Source organism: Otolemur garnettii, unplaced genomic scaffold, assembly GCF_000181295.1.
Source record: "Otolemur garnettii isolate 467f Iridium unplaced genomic scaffold, OtoGar3 scaffold00039, whole genome shotgun sequence".
NCBI classification, from domain to species: Eukaryota; Metazoa; Chordata; class Mammalia; order Primates; family Galagidae; genus Otolemur; species Otolemur garnettii.
The window spans coordinates 3,238,530-3,245,577 of NW_003852434.1; the positions used below are offsets into that span (position 1 = coordinate 3,238,530).

At 44.5% G+C, this 7,048-nt stretch overlaps 1 protein-coding gene across 1 annotated transcript in view; it reads right to left on the reverse strand.

Annotated features, from left to right (window-relative positions):
* AFF1 (AF4/FMR2 family member 1) overlaps positions 1 to 7,048 on the reverse strand; it is a 199,331-nt gene that overhangs the window by 81,256 nt on the left and 111,027 nt on the right. The window lies entirely within an intron of this gene.

Here is a 7,048-nt window from a genome sequence, read left to right on the forward strand (position 1 = left end):
GGTTTCTGATAAAACAAATAATCTGATTTTTTACCCAAATTCTCCAGTCTGTAAATATTGGCTCAAAGGAAAGCCAAAACACATTATACAGGCGAAACCAAATAATCTGTGGGCCCAATTCACCCCTCAGCTGCCTGTCTGTAGCTTCTGTACTAAAGGACCTGTCAGTCATTCACTATTCTTTAAAAAATTTTGTTTTGTTTTTTCCCATAGGCAGGGTCTCACTATGTTGCCCAGGCTGGTCTCAAACTCCTACCCTCAAGCCATTTTCCACCTTCATCCCCAAAATAGCAGCAACTACAGGCACTTGCTGCAGCCAGCTTCATTTTTAAACTTCTACATTTAGATCTTTTCAAATTTATAACTGGGCTAGCCCCTAATGATGCAGGTGACTCACTCTGTGCTTTCTTCAGGTGGTTGGGAAGTCTTCTGCTCCAGACGCCCAGCACCAGCAGGGAAATCTGCACACAGATGACCTTGCTTTGCCACTGATTTCCTAACAAATATTTAAGTCACGTGGGTCTACCCAAGCTGACTTGTGCTCTAGCTCATGGAACATAATCTAAATTTGTTATAATAGAGTTACTGTTAAAAAATATATATATTAGAAAAAATATATATATATATTAGAAAACAGAAACTGAGAAGCTAGATAAGATAGCATTAGAATCTTCTACTTTCCCTATAAGCTCGAAAATGTTGGGGACAAAAAAAAAAAGGAAAACATGAGCTGTGGAGAAGAGGAGGAGGGCAGTCTTGGGGACACCCCCATCACGTGTTTCTCCCTGAAGTTTCTCTGACATCCTAAGGACTAAAAGGCCCCACTGAGTCAGCAGATCTTGAGCCAGAGATACACATGGGGGCTGCCTGAGCCACCAGGAAAGAACCCCTCTCTAACTCCTTGTAGCCTATCAGTTCTTCTGAAACAGTTTTCATTTCCAGGCTACAGAACAAACTTCATGAGAATCACAGTTACAGATTCCTTAGCCCACCTAGGGCAGGGGTCTGGGAATCTAACAAATAACAATTTGTACTTTCAATAGGCTTTCCCTAGGTGATTCTGATGTGCTGCCAAGTTTCAGAATGAATGAAAAAGTCCCTTTGATCTGTGGTACTGGGCTCACAACCCAAGAGGACTTCTTGCAGGTCTCCAGACTTTCAGAGCACACACTGTTCCCTTGGGCTGGAATACCAATGCTGCTTACCCCAGACCCCCTCACCACAGTCAGTCCTGCTCACCTTCAGAGCTCACCCCCACAGAGCTTCCTTAGAGCCACTTCCCTGAGCTCCTTAGCTCTAAGTCATGATCCCCTCTTACTGTCCTTCTAATAGCTCGTAGTTTCCCTTACAGCACTTGTTAAACTTCTTTCACCCTGATCTGAGTGATTATGTGAATAATATTAGTTTCTAACTGGACAATTAATGTCCAAGAGAACAGAATCATCGGGCTTTGCCCATCATCATAACCCCAACCCTAGCATACAAAAGGTGCTCAAGATGTTTTGGTTAAAAGTTGCCAACTTGCTGATGTACCTGTGAGCAACTGAGCTACTGTGCGTGGTGCACCAGTGGGATGTGCACGTTGTACACACACAAGCAAACCACCAGTTTGGATCACTGTATAAGAGGGAAGTCCCTCTTCTTGAGGTTTAAGATAACAGGCCAGCTAACTATGGAAGTAGGAAAGAATGCACATGAGAACGCAAAGTTAGTCACTGTCACACAGTTTTCCACTGGGGGGTACTTTACACAGTCGTTAGGGTGCCAGTTTATCAAAAACCCAAGCAAGACTTAGAGCTGCAATGAATGAAAGTGGCTCGGCAACAAATTCACAGCTGCAGGTAACACTTGGGTCTTAGAAATTAGATGCAAGCATTTGGTAACAAAATATTCCTGCATGATGTCATGAGAAGCCACAAGGAAAAGGACAGTTGTTTTGCACAAATCCATCAAAAATCAGGACTCAAAGCCAGACTTCTCTGGAAGGCGAAAGGAGAGAGACTGTATGAGGTGTCCTGCATGCACCTGCTCAATTCTAAAGCTTTAAATTCCTACAACATACAAAGAAATCCCTAATTCATTACTGCTAGTCCTGATGTTTTTTCCCAAAGTTGGGTTGGTGTTTATTACTGCTGACTTGTCTCTCTACCTGCATGTACATTACTGCATGTCAAATTTAATATACAACCTTAATATTGACTGCACCAGATCTCTTTGTTTTCCTGGTTGTCTCCATCTCAGTAGCTGGTTTCATGCCACCTTTCAAATAAAAGGCCTAACAGGTCTTTTATGATGCCTCACTTTCCCTTACTTTAGGCCACTCCCATCTCCAATCGCAAAGACTCATCATTTCCCCACCAAATATATCCCACGCATCCACATCTCACCATGCCCATAGCTACTGTCCTACTCCAAGACACCAGCCTCTCACCTCCTAACAGGTCTCCCTGCATCCACCCTACCCTCTAATCCATTTTCCACCTAGGAGCCAGGGGGATTATTTTCAAAAAAGAAAGACATGTTACTTGCTGGCTCAAATCTCTCCATGCACACTTACATAACACCCGGATGGATGTCTTCCCACAGCCTAGCAGGCTTTGCTTGGTCTCACTCCTGCGCGTGCCTTTGATGAGTCTCACACCCTCCCCTCCACTCAGGGCTCCAGTCATTTCTGCCCTGTTTCTGTCCTGGAGAAGCCATTCCTTTCCCAACTCAGGCCTTTGCACTCCTTGTTGCCTCTGCCTGGATGATACATGCTTGTCCTCCAGGGTCCTCCAGTCTCCGTGAAAGCCTCCTCCACAAAGGGCCTGTGCTGACCACCCCTTTCTAAGTGGCCTCCTCTGGTGGTTTTCTTTCTTGTCTCTCTCCTTACTTCCTGCAGCACTCTTATCAAAGCCTGGAATTTTTGTTTATATTTCAATTACCAATGCACCTGACCAGAACAGAAGGTCTGTGAGAGTGGGGACCTGTCTAGCTCAATCTCAGCTACACTACCTGGTGGTCCTAACTAATATAGTGCCTGGCACCCAGTAGAGATTTAATACCAAAGTTTTGAATGGATAAAAAGGAAATAAGGAGAAAGGATGAAAGAAATTCTGGAGTTGAGAAACATACAGGAATGAAATCAAATGTATTCCTCCAGGCCCTTCTGTAGGTTCAGCACAGATGACAAAGTCTCAAGTCATCTAGTCAAAATACATAGTATCTCACCACCACACGATCACCAAACATATCAAAGTAGAAAGACCAAAGAACTGGTGATTCTGGTTCTGGATCTGATACCAACTACAACTTTTAGCAAAGTGTAGCAATGTCACTCCCTCCCCAAACACCCCACCCCCGAAAACTTAATTTACAGAATGAAAGGGCTGCATGTTTAGCTCTATATTAGTTCTAATATTCTAGGCCAGGCAGGGTGACTCATACCTGTAATCCCACCATTCTGGGAGGCCGAGTCGGGCGGATGGCTTGAGGTCAGGCGTTTGAGACCAGCTTGAGCAAAAGCAAGACCCTATCTCAAAAAATAGCCAGGCATTGTGGCGGGCACCTGTAGTCCCAGCCACTCAGGAGGCCAAGGCAAGAAAATCACTTGAGCCCAAGAATTTGAGGTTGCTGTGAGCAGTGACACTGTGGCACTCTACCAAGGGTGACACGAAACTCTGTCTCCATAAATAAATTCCTGATATTCTAAATTCAGTATACAATTTGGTATACATATCTCTGCTTATTCCATTTCTCCCTTTCAATAAAAGGCCTATCTATAAAATAAATCCTGTATCTAAAACCTGTATCCAGGCACACTTCCCCTCATGTCCAGCCCACACGCCGGCCTCAGGGTCGTGTGTCATGAACTCTCGCATAGAAATGCCATGGCTCATGGCTCATTTGTTACCTCTAGACAAAAGAGAGGGATATAAAGCAGTCTCAGCCTTCCAACTGGACAGGGCCATCTCTGATGTGACAGCTCTACAGCTGGAAGGTGTCCATGTGCACCCTGGAGCTCTGGCCCTGCCCTCAGTGGTTACTTCACATGGCTAGACATCCCCCACATGACACACAACTAAGGCTGACATTCCCAGAGGAAACCCAGTGCATATTTTGTGGTCCAGGCCCCGATTTAGTCAGAATATTGACCTTTTAGTAATTTTTCCCTTTAGGATCTTAGGGGAAAAATAAGTTTTAACTGTGAGAATGACTTATCCCAAAAAAGACGTATCATTCTTTAGGGCACCAACTAAAATATACAACCAAGTATTTCCCATGAGAGTAGCATAAGGACCCCAGATTAGAAGGACCTCTTCCCCACCAAAAAAGAAAAGATGACTTTCCTATTTGGGGTCATTTTTAAAAATACTCTTTTTATAGAACTGGAGGAGGATGGTGGTACAAAACTCAACCATCCTTACACTAAAAGTGCCAGGAAGAGACTTGCCTTAAGGCTCAGTGCCTGTGGCTCAGGTGGCTGGGGCGCCAGCCACATACACCTAGGGTGGCAGGTTCGAATCCAGCCCGGGCCCACCAAATAACAATGACGGCTGCAACCAAAAAATAGCCAGGCGCTGTGGCGGGCGCCTGTGGTCCCAGCTACTTGGGAGGCTGAGGCAGGAGACTCGCTTGAGCCCAGGAGTTGGAGCTTGCTGTGAGCTGTGATGCCATAGCACTCTACCCTGGTGGATAGCTTGAGGCTGTCTCAAAAAAAAAAAAGAGACTTGCCTTAAGACCAATTAAGCAAATAACGGCAAACCACTCGGCTACCTGTACTCCTCCTTCGCTCAGCTCTGCCAAAAGCCAGTTTCCTCTTTGCCCCTCATTCCCTACCAACTCCACAGAGAACCCCAAGTATTGTAACATTTTGGTCTCCATAATTTACCCGCTCTGGGTGAATTCCCTGTTTTTTGTGTCCCCCATCTCCATACTTTTCTTGGCTCATCAGAATAGTAACAGTTGGGATTTTAGTTAACAACCTTTAAAAAAAAATACCCATTTTGTCAGGTGTATGAACAGAAAATTAATGCTGAATATGTGAAATGTGAGCAATTCATTAAAAGAGCTAAATCAAATCCAAAACCTAGCCAGAGAGCACCAATATTCCTGCTTCCCAGATGGACGCCCCCTCCGTTCCAGACTCCTAGCTCCTAATTCCCCTCACATGGGCCCCCCAGGGCCCCCCAGGGCCCCCCATCTGCCTGACACCCCCCCCAAGCCATCCTCCCACTCACCAACAGTGCCACGGGGCACCCCGGGAGAGTTGGCACTGCCACTGCCACTGACACGGGAACTCTGGCTGAGACCAGAGGAAACCCTCATATTAAAAGGAAAGCTGACTGCAAACAGGATGAAGATGAAAGGTTAACATCCACTCAGTTGTTGAAGAAGACGCACTGGTGCCAAGAAAACTCCATTCTCTAAACACGAAATTTGTGCAAAGGCCATCTCGCATAGTCCTATATATGAAATACATAATAAACTACAAGGGACTTTAAGTCCCTGGAAAAATCTTAACTCAGCTTATTCTTCCCCCTCCCCATCTACTCTCAGCGGTAAGTTTACCAGGATCCTCTCCCTGGACCGTGTACTGGGAAACCACGCGGTCTGGTTTTCTTAGTGTATGTGCTGTGGAAATGAGCACAGGTTCACTGTCTGGTGGCTACCATTTGAAACTTTCTCCAGGCACCCAGTACTACATAGTTTGTATTCAATTGTTTTCTAATTGTTTCATAAGCACAGACTGATCTATACTAGACTGCAATCTCTCTTGGGGCAGGAACCAACATTTCCTTGGCATCTAGCTCTATACTTAGGCACATGGTTGGGTGTTTGCTAATTTCTCCTAAAACTGTTTTAATGCAATCTTTTTTCAGTTGTTTTTAGAAAGGATATTAAATTATTCTTTCTCTGTAAACTAGGAACATACACCTAACCCCATTTGATAAATGAAGTTCTTTGTCTGAATTAGAAGACAGGCTAGTTGACCATTTTGAGAAGGGAGGGACTCACTTTATTCTGCCATCACTCAGCCCCATCCTTCCCTCCACCGCAGCACACAATGTTCAGTAAATGTCACGCTGCACTGAATCTTCACAGTTAGGACCAGAGGTGCAGGTCTGCTTTACTCCCTTCTCTCATTTATCCTCAGCAACTAAACAAGTTCCATTCTGGAGACATCTGGAGGGACTCCCAGCTCAGCAGCTAACAGAGGACAGAACCCTAGCCTCCCTCTTCTAAACCAAAAGCTCACATCAGAAAAGAGCGGATTTTCTCTAGGAAGACAAAGGATAGCTTTCCAGGTAAGGAAAGTGGAAATCTTTTTTTTTTAACCCTAAAGAATTTTACCCTCTGGCACTACGTAGTAAGACTGGTATCTGAAGGGCACAAATATCTGTGAGCAAAGGATGTACAAATCAGAATGTTTATACAACAGATGTAATAAGCCACCAAACTTCCATCAACAGGAAAGTTTTAAAATTCACATGAAGCATTTCACTTTGTACTACACTAAGCTTAGTTTTGGAGAAACTGGTATGACTTGTAAGTTTTCAGTGGTAAGATATATGGTTTGATTCTCCCCGTTCAAACATAATATTGCCATTTACCAAAGGAACAGAAAAAGAAATATTTTTCATGGTTTTAAAAATATAGTATTGGGGTTACTTTTAAAACCCAAAGTTGAATAACATTCTGTGTAATGTTTGTGGCTCACTCTCAAATGAGATATCACTACACACCCACTCTTCTGTTTTAGGTGGTAAACAAAAAATGAGAACTTTAGTTTCAATGTTCTTACAATTTGGAGGGAACAAACCTTAAAAATAATAAAAATAAAATGCTCTGGGCCTTCAACAGTTTATCGGCTTGGTGCCTGTGGCTCAAGTGGCTAAGGCTCCAGCCACATAGACCTAAGGTGGTGGGTTCGAATCCAGCCCCGCCCGCCAAACAACAATGATGGCTGCAACCAAAAAAAATAGCTGGGCGTTGTGGCAGGCGCCTGTGGTCCCAGCTACTTGGGAGGCTGAGGCAGGAGACTCGCTTGAGCCCAGGAGTTGGAGGT